The sequence below is a fragment of the Pyxicephalus adspersus genome, chromosome 9, assembly GCF_032062135.1.
Source record: "Pyxicephalus adspersus chromosome 9, UCB_Pads_2.0, whole genome shotgun sequence".
In the NCBI taxonomy this organism is placed as follows: Eukaryota; Metazoa; Chordata; class Amphibia; order Anura; family Pyxicephalidae; genus Pyxicephalus; species Pyxicephalus adspersus.
Window position 1 is genome coordinate 6209680 of NC_092866.1, and position 18856 is coordinate 6228535.

An 18856-nucleotide genomic window follows, 5' to 3' on the forward strand; every position below is an offset into this window, starting at 1 on the left:
AATATAATATATAAAGTAAACATTTTGGTGATAGGCCCACTTTAATAAGTAGCATGATTGCAGCTGCTTTTCTTTTTAATTCAGCACAGGTTTCCTTTAAAAAGACCTTTCAATACCTTTGACTCGTTTTTTAAAAAAAGGTTCTGTCTTTTAATATACAATAAAAGCCTTTAAGTTTTAATGACTGTGCCTAGGCTGGGATGATTCCATCAGTCTGCTGCAGACAGGAAGAAGCATTTCTTCTGTCTCCTCCCTCCCAGTGATTGGGCTACAACATTGTAACTTTGTAGCAAGTCCCATAGTGAGAGATCAACACACCTGGTTTTGGTTTGCATTAGTTTCCAGGTGAATGACTTGCAGCATTAAACAGGTTCTCTTTATTGGGGAATCCTCCCGCCTGTGTATTTCAGTCCTTCACCAATCACCCCCCTGCATGAAATGTGAACATATTGGAGGCCACTACAATTACACTGCCTATTTATCATGATACTATTATCAGCATGCTTTGAGTAGCACATAAAGCTTTTAGCAGGTCAGAAGTTACGTATATTTGGCAGGGATCAATGAGGAAGCCAAAAGAGCTGCCGTGAGAACATTTTTATTTTTTTCCCCTCCTGTCTATCGCTCCTCGACAGGTATTTCACCGCAGACGTGACGTCTGCGAACAATGCGAGAATCTTCATATCGCAGGAATGATTTTCCCTCCAGTCTACGAAGCAGCCAGCAGACTGGAAGACGACGATCGGACGGTTCCAAGATCCCGTGTTGTCACCGCAAAAGGCCCGGCGTCTGGAAATAGACTGAACATTTTTTTAAATAATTTACAGAGAAGAGGCTGAAGATTGTATAGATGGGCCAAGGCGATGAGGACATGATAGGGTGAATGTGTCAGATGCAGTTTAGCATTCCAGGAACAGCAATTTCAAGTAGATTGGAGCTTAGTGTGATTATCGCCTAATGGTATTTACGACTGATATGACAATCAATATCACGATCAATTCAAATCAATCATTGTGATCGACTACAAATGTGCCATCTACTTATTAGATATAAAAAATTTACGTTTTTATATAATCAAAATATCCATGGTAAACCAAAAGTACTGATTTCAATACAATGGTCAGCCAATAACTATTGAAGAGGACGCCTGGCCCGATCAATTTTCAAGCAACATTCTGCCCAGATATTGATAGGAAATATGAATGAAAAATGAATTCTATCATTGAAAAGATTTTACAAGATTGGGTTGATATATAATATGCTTTCAGGGTTACCTTGAGGACAGGAGGCTAAAGGATTCCTTTATGCCTCTAAGTCATCTCAACGGTTGAAACCTCATGGCCCATTTATATTAATAAAGTGGAGAACTTTTAGTGAAACTCATTTTTTTTATTTTTCCTTTTAAAAACCTGATCAGTTTTATTATGATAAATTTGCGAAACGTGTCAGAATTGACAGACATAAATAATAAATTCTATTCATTGTACTCTAAAGATTGGTCCTAAACCTTACCAAGTTGCTACACCTTCAAAATAGTGGATCAGAACACCTTTTGTGCAATAAATGATTACTTTACATTATTTGCCACTTATTATTATTATTATATCCACCTTTCTTTTTTCTTTGATAACACTATATTTATAAAGGTGAGAACAGGTTTTGTTTTATAGCGATGCAGGTTTAAAAATGGAGAATCATGGTGCCATAATACTTCCATGAACCACCGATTTTCAATTGTTTGCAGCAATCAGAAACTCCATTCCTTTGAGGAAACTTCCTTCCCAATGGCGATCAGGGTGTAGGGCGTAGAAACAGCACCGATCCCTATTGTGACTGATGACGTTCTTCAGTTGAATTGGTGACCGCTATCCGGCGATCGATATTCAGGCTAATTAATATGGCAAATGGGTCAAGAAAGTGCCAAGGGGGTAATAATTATAAGGTAGTGGACACTCCAATTTTAATAACGTAAAACTGCAACAAGGCAGGTCCTTTATTTCAGAAGAGAGAGGGATGTCCCTTCTGCAATAAAATAAACTTACCTGCCTAAACACAATTTTTTAGGTTACATTAACCTGCCCTTGCTCTATCACAAGTCCCGCTATCTTCACCAGATCTTCTTCTGGTTGTTGGGTCTTCAGTCTTCTGGATTGGCCAGGCTGGAAAGACGCATGGTGCATAGGAGTTTATTCATTTGAGGTGTTGACCATGTGGATTGGTCAGGCGGGAATGACGCTGTGTGCACACAGTAGTTTATTCATTCCTAGCAGACCTAGCAAGGGCAGCCTGTACATATAATGAACAAATATGGCTGCCTGTACCTGAAGCTACTTATAGTCCCGTAGTCCCCTAGTTTTCATAGATGAACAAGTTAATAACATTGTTTACTTTTTCAGTCCATTTTGCATTTTAAATTCGTCAACTCCTTAAGGGGACCTGTCACCTTTTTTATAGAGGAGTCAGCCATTTTAATCCCCATTGATGTCACGAGTTCCCGCGGAATTGATTGGCCATGTGATCCCAGCCTCTATAAAAAGTTATTTTCGCACAAAAGTTGGTGATCTTACCGTCACATCGAAATGATTAAAAGGACATTCCATTTCATTTATGCACCCGAGTATATAATGCATAACTGATTAAAAGAAAAGTTAAGGATTTATGTGCACTTAAGCCTACGGAGAGATTTACATTTATAGTGCAGATTCATAAGTGCTCGGATACATCCAAGACATCCTTCATCGCTAGAAAGACATCTGATGTCAGTGACAAGAACGGCGAGACAAGAAATATCTAGGCTGTATTACCGCTAATCGACTTAGATTGCAAGCTCAGTCTGCCCTCTTCTTTTTCTTCTTTCTTTTCCTATTCTGTTCTTAGGTACAGTTGGTAAAACAATTCATCCAAAGAGCACCTGTCATTTAGTAATAAGCATAATGGTTTAAATTGGACCTTTTTGTAATTCATTCTTATGTAGAATGCAGCCAGATTGTGGCTGGTTGGAGGGGCCATATCGATGCTGTTGATTCCTTGACTCAAACAGTCGGGTGGCTGATGGGGCAGGGTATGCAAATATCAAATAGCCTTGATAGGTGTGTGCAGTAATTAACCCAGAATTGTTTTTAAGCTAGATGGAAAGAAGCTGCAGGTGAGTGGTGGCTCCTGTATTCTGAGCCAACTCTTAAGTAACCACCAAAAAACAGCCAGTGAAAAGTGCCAGGTGGTGCGCCCGGCTAAAAGGGGCTAGGTGTCAACCTGGAGTAATGGGCATCCCTAGGCAGGCTTCAGTTGCATATAGACTGCTCTAGGTAATGTCCACATGTGATGCTGAATCAACATCATTGAAGAATAGCGAAATAGGGCCTGCCAGGGACAGTCAGGCCAGGGAGGATAGTTGGATGTCCTCCAGCCAGGTGGGCTGTATCTGACTTGCTGCAGCTTCGAATGTACATTTTGAGAAGCTGGAATTGGTCCAGATCCATCCTGGATTTCTTTGTCCCAACATGCAGGAGCCGTTGGGCATTGCCATCTTCTTCCTTACATCACCGCAGTGTGAGATCGAGTGACATATCCTCCTCAAAATGAAAAATAAAAGTGCCAGTCTCACTACGCATGCTTGCAATGGAGGAAGTCCAGAAGGGTTCACCTAAAATTTATAGAAGACATTCCCTGCAAATACACCAAAGATATAATACTTAATGTATCAGTGCCTGAATAAGCAGTGCTGTGTTTTGCTGATGGCTTTCGGCATTCTTTGTTAATGACAACAAATGTTGCTCTGTCAGAACCGGCATGAAGTATTGAAGAATAGATCCCACTGAAAATTCTTCTTCGTAGGGTTGACGTGCAGAGGATGCTCTCTGTGTTGTCAGGCTTTTCAGGTCATGTTTGTGGGTGTAAGAAGTGCAGGGATAGCCTAATTGTGCCTGTGGATCTCATACAATGATAAGCTGTCACAATACATCACTGTAAAGTGCCAGTGACATTAATCCTAGCAGAGATGTATTGCTTCCTTCACTTTTCATTTAATTGAAATGTATTCACTCTTAATAACGGATGCTGAACATTCTTGCCGGGGCTCACGCTACAGGACACCTGGCTATGAGGACGTTTCGACCCTGTACAAGAGAATGGGATTGGGTCAGCTTTGAGCCATGGACCGTGTCTTTGTGGTCTGATTGTAGGGAACACCATAGCCATAGTAAAAAATGGTATCAATGCAAAGGAATTATGTAATGGGAATTGTGTAAGCACTATAGCATCCTAAAAAATAAACATACTGCCTTTTTCTCTAGTGTAACCCATCCCAAGACATAGTAATACATCGGCATCAAGGGCTGCATTGCCTTGACTGATTTGAGGTTGCATTTAAAATGAATGGCCATTCGAAATGCTAACATGCATTGCACAAAAACAATCGTATGGTTCACGCAAGGCTGGTCACCCACATATATTCCAACCATCAGTGCAGGTGAAAAGGTCTTGTGTGACCCCTCACCTGAGGGCCACACACTAAAGAATATCAAAAACTGAAAGAATGTACTCCAAATGCTGCTATACAAACATGATATCAACTTGGGATACACATACTACTAGTTCCCCAATGTTCCGTCATATAAACTGACGCGTTTCGCCCCTCCTAAGATCCTAGAGGTTTGTTAACATGCTTTAACTTACATAGTAGTAGCATGCACAACCACAAAGCATCACAATGAAGAGGAATATGCAATAATATATTGTCACGGTGGCCAGGGATATACAATTATCTGGATGTTTAGATTTAAAATGTATTTAGATTTATATTTGCCTACTTTTTATTACCTTTACCAGAGTCTAATCCTTCATCTTGAGGATTGGAGGTTCCTGAACCGTTAACTCTCTGGCTTTATTTGGTGTAATCCATCTGCTAGGAGACAATAACTGTATCCAATACTAATACTTATTAGGACTGAAGACAACTAGAGGGATCTTTTATTTGACACTGGTTGGCCTTTATTGGTGTTAGAATATGTGAGATCAGACAGAAACACAGAAGAACTGTCTGACCTCAAATGGCCTTTGAACCCTGATACTCAAACTATAGTGACAACCCGAGACAACTCCTACTTAAAAAATTCTTTTTGTAAGCAAGCCTGAACCATTATCATAATCAAATATGGAATATTTGGGTCTTGCATAAGCACCGCCATGAATGGTTCTCTTTAAGGCTTTGATGAAAGAACTTTGCCATTCCTCAGAGCCCCAGGAAGCCTTCCAGGGTCTTAAATTTGCATGATGAGTTGGTGCTGAGTACAAAGAAGGTGATCGTTTTAGTAAAACTTCTAAAATAGCTGTATGCACATGAGGTTTCTAAAGTGTAATTTTTGCCTCGGTATATTTTAAGAAACTTAATGGTATTTTTGTCACGGCTTAGAAACCTAAGCAGTTAACTCCCTGCCATGTTTTGTCTGAGAACCAACCGTATTATTACCTAACAGTACCTCGGTGTAATGATTTTCAGACAGGGGAAGGAATTTAATATGGCTGTGTGAAAAGGTTTGCTTAATGCAAGGAAGAGGAGGCTGTGTTTCTGCAATGACGCTTTGAAAAGGCATTTAACACCAACGCTGGCGGTGCAGTCCACTCAGGAAGATCAAGATACCTGTAGAGAAATCATGGGAGATGTCAGTGATGAAAGGAAATGATGAAGAAAGTAATATTTATGGGCTGGGGTGACATTATTACAGTAATGGTGTTTATGTATTAAAAACCAATGACATCACTGAACATGAAGACTATCCATTTATTAGAAACTGATGATATCACTGAGAATACAACCTATCCATTCTTTGGAGACCAATGATATCAATGAGCAGGAAGCCTATCCATTCATTGGGAACCTGTGACATCTATGAACATTAAGCCTATCAATTACTTAGAGACCAATGATATAACTAAGAATGCAGCCTATGCATCTATTGGAGATCGTTGGTATCGCTGAGCATGACACCTATGCAAGACCAATTACATCACTTAGAATGAAACCTATATTTGCTTTAGTGTCCATTGACATCCCCAAGAAAGCAACCCACCCAATTTGTTGGGACCAGTGACATCACGCAGCATGCAACCTATCCATTCACTAAAAACGAGTGAAATCACTGAGCACGAAGCCTATCCATTCATTCTTGACCAGTGACAGCATGAAACGTGAAGCCTATCCATTCACTCAAGGCCAATTACGTCAGTGAAAATGCAGTCTACTGCAGCCTTCTAAGAATACAGCCTATCCATTCATTACATGCTGATGACATCATTGAGAATGCAGCCTATCCATGCTATAGAAACTAGTGACATCACTGCAACCACAGCCTATCCATTCACTAGAAATCTGTGACATTATTAAAAAGGTGGTCTACCCATTTACTAATGCATAGGGAAATCACAGGGAATGCAGCTTATCCATTCACTAGAGGTTAGTAACATCCAAGAAAACGCAGCCTATCCATTACTAGAATCTAATTACATTACCAAGAAGGCATCAAATCTATTTACTAGAGACCAGTGACATGACTGTAACTGCTGCCTATCGATTCATGGAAGGATCTGTGACATCATTAAGAACTTGGCCTATACATTCTAAAGAGCAGTGACATCAACTAGAATGTAAATCATCTAATCATTGGAAATCAGTAACATCAGAAAATTGCAGCCTATCCATTCCCAAGAGACCAGTGACATCACAAAAAATTCAGCCTATCATCTCTTTAGAGGCCAGTGACTGCACAAAAAAATCAGCCTATCATCTCTTTAGAGACCAGTGACATCACAAAAAAATTCAGCCTATCATCTCTTTAGAGACCAGTGACATCACTAAAGATGTAACCTATCCATTCTTTACAAGCCAGTGACATCACTAAGTTTTCAGCCTATCATCTTTTTAGAGGCCAGTGACATCACTAGGAATGCAGCCTACCCATTCACTATAAATCAGTGATATCAATGAGAATGGAATTCATCCATTTATTAGGAATTAGTAACATTCCAAATAATGTAGCCTATCTATTATCTAGAGACTGGTGACAATACCGAAAATCTAGCCCATCCATTCACCAGTGTTCAGAGACATCAATCATTTATTTAATGCCACCATAAAGCAATATGGGTGGAGTTCTCCATATCCGTGCGGCATTTCACGCGTATTCTTCATTCATGTTACATGTCTGTCTAGGGAAATATTTCTAGTTCCAGCCTGTCATCATTATTCGGCACTGCTCAGATTAAAGTGTCCTTTCCTACATCATCTTTTAGTGAATGAAAACATTTCATTTCTGTGTGTCAATAAGAGGAGGACGGATCAGGATTTTGTTTATCTTCTCATCTATTTGCTCCAATTTTATTTCACTAAATACGAACAAAGGTTGATGCGCTCATGAGGATAATTTTGTTGCTGAAGAAAGGCATTCATTATCGGCAAAGCAAGTTATTAGTCAACCGCCAAATAATTCAATCTTTGCCGCACAAAGGAGGATGCTGTTTAAAGTATTCATTAAGTAATGTTTACCTGTTGAAGATGGCTTGTCTTTCAGATTTCACTTCATTTTTATAAATGGTTGTGAAATATAAAGAAAAATGTCAATGAGAAGTAATAAAGGGGATTCGTTTTTTGGGAATGTTGAAAGTCGGCTGGATCGTCACCTTGGGAGTGTAAAACCTTGGGAATGTAAAACTGAGGGTTTAGTTTTTAGAATGCTAGGGGAAATCCATGGAGGGTATGTGGTGGGAAAATTATTACCCTTAAAGCACTGTGTGGTGTAAGAATAAAGACAGCTTGTGAAGACGGAACGAAATAATGCGTTTATAGAAGACAAGAAGAGGCAAGAAATGGAGCAAGCTCTTTGCTTCGATCAGCTATTGAGAAAAGGCTGGCAAATGTTTCTTATTTAATGTGTTTTATTTAAGTATTCTTCTTTTTCCAACACGTTTCAGGACATTAACGTTGCTGCAGCATGGGTTTCAAATGGCTTTACTTTGGAATAACTTGTAAAGAGGACCTGTATTGAGAGATTAATAACGATGTGATTGCTAAATTGATTCTATGGGATGCTATTTGCCTGGATAGGAAGCTGATCTTGTGTTTTATTAGTTTCAGCCCCACACCCAAAACAAGCATGCAGATAACTGCAAAACAAGTAGGGATGGCAATAAATTGAACACCTGAGCTGCATGCTCATCAAAAAGGTATCAAAAAGCTGAAGCTCAAAACACTAACCTGCTAAGTTGTAGATTTTTGAATTAGGTCAGCAATGGCCCCCTTTTTTAGTTTAGGCCCAGTGCATTCATTATAGCAAAGCCCTGATGAAGAGCATCTACTACCCCCTAAAAAGTTTTGGATAAAAAAAAAATCTTATATCACATAAAGGATTATAAATGACAAATATTTGTCTACCATTTTGTCTACAAGATATTTTCCCATGATGGGAATTGAGTGTTCGCTCCAATGGCTACTTTACACAGCAGCCTAAACCTGACAATTAATATTTCTCTTGTGCCATTCACCAGAAGTTAATGTGGGGGGCTGGATGAAACCAGCAGCAGTGAAATGTAACCAAAGATGAAAAAAGATGGGAAAAGATCAATTGTTCATGCACAATTTGTTAACATTTATAAAGCACAGCTCTGCACTGTGCCGGCTTTAGGACTCCGAAGCTAGTGTAGGCCAACAGAACTCAATGAGCGTTCTTTTCAAATACAAAAAAAGAGCACTACAGTGTTCAATGGAGCAGAGAACGTATCATGATTAAAGGAAAAAAAATGAAGTCATGTGACTGGTTCTCCCCAAATCACAGAACTCTTTCTGCTCCATTCAACAGAGAGAACTCCATAGAAGGAATGGGCATGCTGCAGTACAGTTTAATAGAGAGTGAATATCTGCCCAACATTTCATTTAAACCCCTAAATGTCATCCTCTTAAGGTTTACACAAGTCCAGAATTAGGACCATAATAGCCAAACACCAATTAATAGATAATTCTGAACTTATATCCTATAAGGAAGAACAATGCTTCCGTATCTTCCTCCCTAACTTTCTTCACCCAGAAAGAAAATGAATCTTGATGTGCTGAAATCAGCTTTTTTTTTTTTTCCACGATGGCACGGCAGACAATGTGGGCCTCCATCTGTTCCTTGTCATTATTAGTATGGGTATCTGTATTTGTTGAGTGATAAAATATTTGGGAATCTAAACATATCTTCACAATACAGAGCTTCCTTTGTTCTGGTACGCTTTCATCTTAAGTTATCGGCGCAGTATGCGAGCGCGTTTTTTCCTGTGATGGGTGATCAGCCTACATCAGAATCATCTGCCTTGGCATGGAAATGCACAGGTAGGAAAGAGAGAGGAAAAAATAAATAAAATATAAAAATTTATCTTGTGGGTTGTAGCTGGAAAGGTAGTGCTTTGTGCTGTGCTTGGCAAGTTAACAGCTTCATTTTATCACTTTTCAATAAGACATCTGCCTTCTTACAATGCCGAAGAAACAGACAGAAGGGGTTGATCGTTAAACAAGGTGTACATTTGATAAGTTACAAAGTATTGTTTTCCGATGATACGGCCATCTTTTTCAAAGCCCAACACTTTGGGTCTATGACATGTTCTCTCTTCTTCAAATTCATCCTTATATCTTACATTAACTTATGATCAGTCCACTCTTCCATGACCTTCAAGCTAAACTGTAGTACCCTGTACCCCAAAAGCTGAGAATGGATTTTTTTGAAACTGATATAAATTGAGACCATAAAAAACTCATCCTCATCGATACCCCTCTGTACCCAGCTACCATCATTCTGAATGTCATTATGAATGTGGTTTGCAAAGGTGCAATGGGTATTCAATCGCCTTGCAGCTATATTGGCTGTGTTGGTGTGCCAAAAAAGTAACGTTCTCTGCAATTGAAGAAAGATGGTAGCTGGAGCCATCCAGGGCTAATTTTTAACAAACACTTTGATCACCATGTCCATATTTCCATAAGTGGAAGAGGAACTGATGAGAAATGTGTGTGATGTACTTCATGGCCCAAAGTTAGTCTATTATATTGTTATATGCTTTATGGATTTATTCTATAAGCATGGTGGAATTCTCTCCAGAATTTTTTTAAGCAGGGTAGGAAGAGACGGTAGGTGGGTGGCAGCCCCTGTATTGTAAACCAACTCATCAGTAACCACCAAACCAAAAACAGCTGGGTGGTTACTGAAAAGTGCCAGACCGTTCACCTGGCTAATAGGGGCTGGGGAGAACATTGCATGGGTGTGAATATGCAGTTGGGTGTTACTTTGAGTGTATTACAACTCACTCTTCTGTGTTGGGTTTCCACAAGATTTTGGAGTATGTCTGTTGGAAATTTTGGTCCATTCAGTCAAAAGAGCATTTAAGAAGGCAAGTACTGATGTTGGATGAGAAGACCTGGTTTGAAAATGGCATTCCAATTCACGGCTTTGTGTAGGCTACTTCAGTCACTCCAAAACTACGTCTTTGCTGGTGTTAGGCACATGCTGGTACAGAAAAGGACCCTCACCAAACTGTTGCTCCAAGTTGGCAGCACACAATCATCATTGTGTTTTTATTCATTGGAGAATGCATGGGTTTGTGTTCAATAGAGTTGAGTTAAGGATCTTTGAAGACTACTTGGGTTCTCCCACACCAAACTCGTTATTGTATGTGTTTATGGAGTTAGCTTTATACACGGGGCACAACCATGCTGGAACATACAAGTACCTTCACCAAACTGTTGCTCCTAAGTTAACAGCACCCACCTATTGTTGGGTTGCTACTCAATGGGGAATACATGGCTTTGTTGAGTTAAGTTGAGTTAAGGCTCTTTGCAGACCACTTTGGTTTTTGTACACCAAACTCATCACACTGTGTGTTTATGGAGTTGGCTTTATAAAAGGGGCACAGCCATGCTCGAACAGAAAAAGGCATCCATCAAGCTGTTACTGTAAGGTTGAACGTGCACAATAACCTAATATATCTCCGTATGCTATAGCATTACAAGAACCCTTCAATGGAAACATCTGACCTCCATCATTGTGATTAGTATGCACTTGCTTTTGACCATATAGTAAGTCTGATATTCATTTGTTCCCTTCTATCCATAGTGTATATTTATTCTATGGCCACCAAAAATGATACATGTAGCCATATAAGGTAAACTCAAATAGCAAAAATGTAAAGTATTAACATCTTTAGATCTTCAAAATAGAAGTAAAATAACTATATAAGAACATGAGAAGCATCTGTGAGGTTTCATCTTTCTTTTTGAATTTACTATGATAAAAAAAGAAGTTTCAATTTAAAATATGTTGGCAGATCTCTCATGTGCATCGGCTGGAAACAATGAAATAAAATTAGAATAATGTATGTGGAGACGTAATATAAACATGCAAACATGGAAGCCGTCTTATCGCTCAGGGGTTAACGCTGTGCTTTCCTGCCATGGCTAGAAGGGAAAAAGTTCCTAGGAACGGCTAAATATGCGGGACTGGAGCATAATATTACAATAAATGTTACAGTAATAAGTGTAATAATGATAAATGCATTGCATCCATTCACTTATTTTCACTATTACAGCCATTATTTCCACATCAAAGCGTATTTAGGCAGAATCGTCCTGACAATAGGTTACCAATTTGAGATGCTAATCTTATAAAATGTGACACCTTTTAGGAGGACCAAATTAACAATTCCATGATCAACCCTAATGGTATGTATGTGCATGTATTTTTTTTTTTTTAGAAGATTGAGAAATGTTGAGCTCCTTCAGCATTCTAGATGATGATTTTCATTTTTCAGAAACAAATTGGATTGTTAAACCTTTTGTTTATATGGGCTGGTTGACCTGCCAAAGAATCTGTATTATTGCCTATCCATTCCTGGGATTTATACAGCACTTCCACATAGCCCAGTCTGGTAGGGTAGGTGACCTGAGAGTATTTCCAATTAAATAAAGGTAATTAAAAAGAGATCTTTATACATTGTATTGGCAAATATTTGTGGACACTTGACTGTCATGTCATATCTACTGTATGGGTAAAAGTGCATAGACACTATTCCAAATAACAATTCAACACTTCCAACCTTATGGTAAGAGTTTGGTGAAGGCCCTTTTCTGTTCCACCATGACTGTACCCCTGTGCACAAAGCCAGCTCCATTAAGACATGGTTGGATGAGCTTACTATAGAGGAACTCGAGTGGCCTGTGCTAAGTTCTGACTCTGACCCTACTGAACACCTTTGAGAATTGGAAACCAGGTCTTTTCATTTAGTCAACCAGTACTTCCAACCCAACACCAGTACCTGACCTCGCAAATATTCCTTTGACTCAATAGGACACACTCTTGTGGAAACCCTTCCAAGAAAAATGGAAACTTCTACAGATGTAATGGTGGTGGATTCTATATTAATGGTTCAACAATCGGATGTCCAACAAGGTTATGTTGGTGTGATGTGTCCTCCAAACTATGGCCATACCCAGAGCCTATACAACACTCTATGTCTTTTCTTGTGTGTTGCAGAAGTGATATCTGTATTTCACAAAGTTTATTTACTAATATTCTGTATTCTCTAAATCAATTTTATTTAAAGACAATGGCTCGTTTAATTAACAGTTGCAAAACCATGTAAGTTCATCTTCTCTATTGGTAAGGATGTCCTGCTTGGATCCTTCCAAAAATCTTCTGTTTAAGAAGAGCCACTGAGTCAGATTATCTTGTTAATCCTGTGGAGTCATTATCCAACATGGTTTTACAGATCAGGCACTTTTAAGCATCAGTCTGCAAAGTAGATTTAGACCCAATCATTACAATCTCTTGTAAATGTTATCATGATGACCATGACTCCAAAAATAATTGGTGATTCTGACACTGGAGTCCTTGTTCAGACACCCATGCTATAGTTTGGCAGCTAATCTCCCAAGGGACTCTCGTGTTGTCACCCCATTCCATGGTTGAGAATGGAAGGGGCTGTGCCGACAAGTAGGCTTGGTCCTTGGTGGTCACCACCTGAAGCATCAATAGCGAGCCACTTGTCCTCAGCTTTCTTATAGGGCCCCAAATCCTGGTATACCCTTTATGCAAAGGAAGCTTGAGGAGTTATTTGCTTCTAAACACCTTCTTTTCTGCCCTGTTGGCCCCTAAATCCTGTTCTCCTCATTATTGACCAATGAACAGGGAGGGGGGGGGGGTTAGAACTGTGATTGACATTAGCATAATGGACCAGCCTGGATTTTGGGATTCCTGGGTTAAAACCAGGGGCTGACACAACTAGGTGCAAAGTGTGCATTCATGAGGGCCCAGGACCCTCCTCAGCAAGAGGACCCCAAGCCAGGAGCTCACTGTTTTCTCTGGGCTAAAACTTTATTCAAGCACCCATAGGTGTCTTTAATTTCACCAACATGCCAGTGTTGTGTTGGCACTGGTACTGTAAGTACTGTAGTAATGCAATGGTGCCCAACCTGAACATGCCTTTGATTTATTTGAATTTTTGCAAGATTTTATTGGCTCACAGGCGTCCCATCAACTCACATAGCCATAACTCAGTAGTTGTATAGTTTGGTCCATCTCAAGTCGCACCCTTGCCTGCCTGTTACCCTACAGCCTCCCCCCTCACCCCCTCTTGTATCTGAATATAGGTCACACTATGGTGCCGGCTCCCTATTGGACACAGGCAGAGAGAAATATTTGTAAAGAACAGAATAGTTTTGCTGTGTCAGCGCATTTTTTTACTGGTATTTTTCACACTGTTGCGATGAAAAGAAGACTGCAGCACAAAATAAAAAAAAATCAATTCATCTCTTGCACTGTCGAGGTTTTATGAGTTCTTATCGAGCTTTCAGGTGATTAATTGACGAGCATTGTGCAAAGCATCATGCAAAATAGAATCAATCATTTTAAAGGGCCAGTCCCCCCAGAATTGGTTTGGGGTAAACCTGTGCCCAGGCAAAGACGAATCATCAGGTTCACGTAAAGTCCAAACTTTTAGACCCCGTTTTTTTTTCCTGTCTGTGGGAGATTTGCTACCAGACGCAGCCACTCGTCGGAAATTGTATCATTTTGTCATTTCTGAGTAGGGTCAGAAGGTAAATGGTGACCTTTTGCAATGGCTGAATAAAGGTGGCGCCACCCTGGTGGTCAGAAAAGCAAATGACGACATTGTCAAAAGACGCCCTGTGATCTAAAGTAATACATACCCAGACTTGTTAGACATGCCCATAACCTTGATTTTGACCATGTGGCCCTTGACCAAGTCCAGGTTAAGTGGAAGGGCCGACCCTTTAAGGCATTTTTCCCCAATGCAAAATTGATGTCTTGCTCATGCACTTGTAACTAACTGCTGAGTGTACAGTTATAACCCAAGTAATTATATATTTATGTTTATAAATAAATACATATGCATATTTTATCAGGCGTTAGATTATTCCATATATCACGGAGGCCTGCGGATGCCAGGCAGGGAGTCGGCTTTCACTGCGCAATTTATAAAGGTATTTTCGGAGAACGTGTAAATTGCAGCCGGGGCTTTGTCTATATATCAGGCCGGTTTGGGGCTCCTTCACATCGAGCCGGGCAGAGTTACCAAACACAATCCCACAGAAACAATCGTTTTCAATGTGCCTTGTTCACACTTATGCCTTGCGTCGATGCGCGTCGAGGAAACGTGAAGACCTGATGCATTTTTATGCCATGCGGCAATACATTGCAATGCTCAACAATGCAAAGCAACACAGTACTAGTCTCTCTGTATTTGTATCTCTCTATACAGGACAATCTACAAAATATCTACAAAGAATCCATAAATCACAATAAAACGGGCAGCGTAAAACACGAGTAAAACGCGTCAGAGCACATGAATTTTTATATGCTTGTGATGCAAAGAACCCCTTTGCAAAGACGGGCCGTCGTCTCGTCGCCCATTGAACCACATAGCCATATGGAGCACTAAGTTTGTTCTTCACTGCGGCGTGCCATGACTTATTGAAATATGTTGTTCCGAATTTAAATTCAACACGTTTCAAATTTACCCAGCACACATCAATGCAGCACGTTTATATGAATTGTAATCCTAGAATCCTACTAGATTGTAAGCTCTTCGGGGCAGGGTCCTCTCCTTGTGTATCACTGTCTGTTTTAGTCTGTCATTTGCAACCCCTATTTAATGTACAACGCTGCGTAATATGTTTGCGCTATATAAATCCTGTTTAATAATAATAATAATAATGAATTGCGCCTATTGGTATTGCACTGAGCAATGTAGCCCAACTGACGTGGTGGCTTTTACACAGCAGAGCGGCACCAGAAGTCAATTGGTACTTTTTCAATGCAAAATGCGTGCACCCTGAGTGAGGTATCAGCCAGATATTGTGCTGCTTTTCCTTTCACTAGCCAGTCACAATGTGAGGATTAGAAGGGGACCTGTAAATGAAATGCAACCTCTGTTTTCAGGTAACATCTCGTTTCTGTTCTGTATATTTATCAGTTCAGATTTAAGGGATGGCTCCCGTGTTGTCTCCCCCTCGGAGTTGACGGTGACCCCATCGGTTTATTTCCAAATATTGAACTTATTTTGTTCTGGCATCTTCTTAAACAGGGCTTGTTTTTTTTTTTCCTCACCCCCCCTCCGTTTAGAAATCCAGCACAGATGGTGATTGATTTTTCAAGTGCTGACATCCCTGCTTGAGAAAACGTTCCCACCTTCTTTGTGCCGAGCCAGTCAGGCAGACTAACATGGTGATGCGATCATCACTTTCATACAGACATGCAGAATTGATTGACAGGGAAAATTTAGCATAAACCGCACATTCTTCCAGACCCCTCGGCCCCCCTCTGCCCGCTCCGCTTCCCTCCCCACCGGCACACAAAGTGAAGGGATGCCAATTTAAAGCGCAACTGCCCTTGGGTGTATACCCTGCCCCATGTGTTTGATTTAATTACCCCAATACCCCGATTCCCCTTCAAAATGTGAGCAGTTCCAGGGGAGAATCATACAGATCAATACAAGACTGATTTTTATTTTTGGAATATTTTGCAACCCACCAATCGCCTATTACTGGGTGAAGCGTTCCTAGAATGCCCATAGTGGTTCCATCACATGTTCCTGACAATGGGGCATTGGGGTTGATTTATTAAAGGAGTTTAGAATGTTCATGTAGCAATGTGAAAGATGGTGGACATAGCCAACGGTGGACCCCTGTGCAGAACTGACTTCTTTCCCCTGTGGGGGCCCCTGTTGGCTGAGAAGGGTCCGGGGCCCTCGTGCAGCAGCACATTTTGCACTTTTCTTTTTCTTAAAGAGTTCACTTACCTTAAAATGTGGTGAAAATTCACTTTGTAAAGAATACCCAATCAGGTGCAGGGAAGCCTAAAAAAGTTTTCCTTGCATGTGATTGGACAGTAGAATTGATTTATTAAGCTAAGTGATAAATCCCTTTCACTATGCTGTGTGAACAGTCTATATTCCTACAATGAGCCTCATTGGTTGTTCACATAGCAAAATGAATTATTTATTTTTGTATTTCCTTGCAAGTGATTGGATATTCTTTCTATCACTGCATTCACCTAGCTAGGGGAAATATCCCTTGCACAGTAATAGTTCACCTGGGTAAGTGAACAGCTTAATTCGCCCCAAGCTACCCTTTGACTTAATATTAAATCCTTGGTATTCTCTATATAACGGAGCTTAGGGTGAGAAAAAAAAAGAAGCAGCACACGGAGCCAATCATTTGTGCTGTGTGTATTAACAAAGCACATGTTGGTAGGAGGAGAGAGCAGAGTGACTTGATTTCATCAGTCTGTGGTTTCCCTTTTGCCGCCGCTATAGCTACAGCAGAGAAAAATCTGGGCTCCTGACCTGCCAGACAGGACCATGTTACATGGCAGAGCTTTATAAATCTCAGGACTGGATAGACAGTAATACAAATCAGTAAATTAGTTATTGTATGTAACCCTTTCCTGAAATCCTTTTTCCATCTACAGTCACACATCGGGTTAAATTATGTTCTGGTTTTTTCTCACCATACCGCTAAATGTAGGAAAATACCATTTAGTTGTGAAACTGAGCACTTCAGAGTTGCGTTTTTCAGACCATCGGTGGCGTTTGCGTGACTAAATACATACAATTAGGGACCAGCCGCCCCGCTCTCTATGAACACATTGTTTGCCAAGGTTCAAGGGCTCAGATAATAGACGACGGGGACTCAGACCCATCAACAGCCCATGGTGGCAAAATCAGCCCCCCCAGCATTCATCTCCCATTTTCTCATGGTGTCGTGCAGGATGAATAATGCTTTCATTTTATATGGACCAAGAACAAAAAAAAAAACCTATTCAGTTCATTGAAGTCACGAGACACACGGCATTTTAATGAATATAAATGAAACATCCAAAATTCTAAATAGCCTTAAAGGAGTCACCGGCTTTGGCAAAATAGTAAGAATTGTAAAATGTGAATGGAAGCCAAGGAGCCAATGGGGACACAAATAAAAACATGGCGGAGGTTCAGTTATTTTGTTATTCTTTCCAAAAAAAGAGAAGAATTAAAAGTTCACCGCCAGGGCACCTACAAATATGTCTGAGATAAAACATACCTGTAGCTTTAATAACTATGCTATGGCATTGGTCACATGGTCTGAGCTGAGGAGTTGGATTGGTGTGCAGGTTGAGTTGGCCACACCTGTTTGAAAATCCCTCCCCCGAGGTCCATCAGCAGAGAATACCGGGCCAGCAATGGGTTAGTTCATTGGTTAGGGCGAATTGGCCAAACTTCCCTAAATGTACCCCCCTGAGGTCCTTTTGCAGCACTTGTTCAGTACTGGTCACATGTTTTGAGTTGAAGCATTAGTTCATTGTTTTGGTTAAATGGGCTAAACCTATGTAAATGGTTCTTCCTCAAGGTCCTTCAGTGGGGGCCACCTGGCTTGCAATGGTCACATGTTTTGGGCTGAATGGTTACTTCATTAGTCAGGTTGAATTGGCCAAACCTGCCCTGATATTCTTTTCCCAACTACCTCAGCAAGAACCACCCAGCAAGCACATGAATGATGCACTAAAGGGTTGGACCCCTGTTTAGGCTGAATTAGCCAGATCTGCCTGAATGTCCCACCCCCGAGGTCCATCTTGGTTTAGGTGTTCAGCGGCAGTTTTGCAGCCAAACCTGTGAGTTTTTTCTATCTGTGATTCACAGGTCCATACATCATGCTTGTTGTATATTCAAATAATGAAACATTAATTTTCTGTTATTTGTGCAAATGGCAACATAGTATGGTTTATTGTGTGGTTAAAAAACGGAAAAAGCAAAAACAAATTAGTATAAATAAATCTAGTTACGTATTCATAAAAGATATTCTATTTCAATGCCCGGCTTCCATTCCCTAGAAAGCATAAAAAACAAAAAATCAAATAAGCCCAAACTCTCCCATTTCTGCTGCTGTGCTATCAGTCTAATTCTAGTGGCCCGCCAACAGGAGTAAGCATTAAACTTGGTATTCTTCTTTATCATCATCCAATCAAAAGGCTTGGAGGTGGAGCAGTGACCAGGCAGTATCACTCCAGTGTATTGCAGAAAGGTTAGGTCACCAACCAGCCGGTTCTGTCAGCCATTGGAATGACAAAATGTTTTGGCTGGAAAAATAGTGCAAATTTACTTTGATATAGGAATACGTATATTTGTAAGTTGTAATGTATTTTGAATATTTATATATGTATATGCTTGTATGTATGTATATATTAATACAAATAAAATAATAATACATATATTAATACAATAAAAATAATACAATAATATATAATATATACTTTTTATAATTTTTTATTTTTTGTTATATTTTGTA

General features: G+C 40.0%; 1 protein-coding gene across 4 annotated transcripts in view; it reads left to right on the top strand.

The window, feature by feature from the left end:
- ZNF536 (zinc finger protein 536) overlaps positions 1-18856 on the top strand; it is a 406541-nt gene that overhangs the window by 85016 nt on the left and 302669 nt on the right. The gene's annotated exons all lie outside the window — the stretch shown is intronic.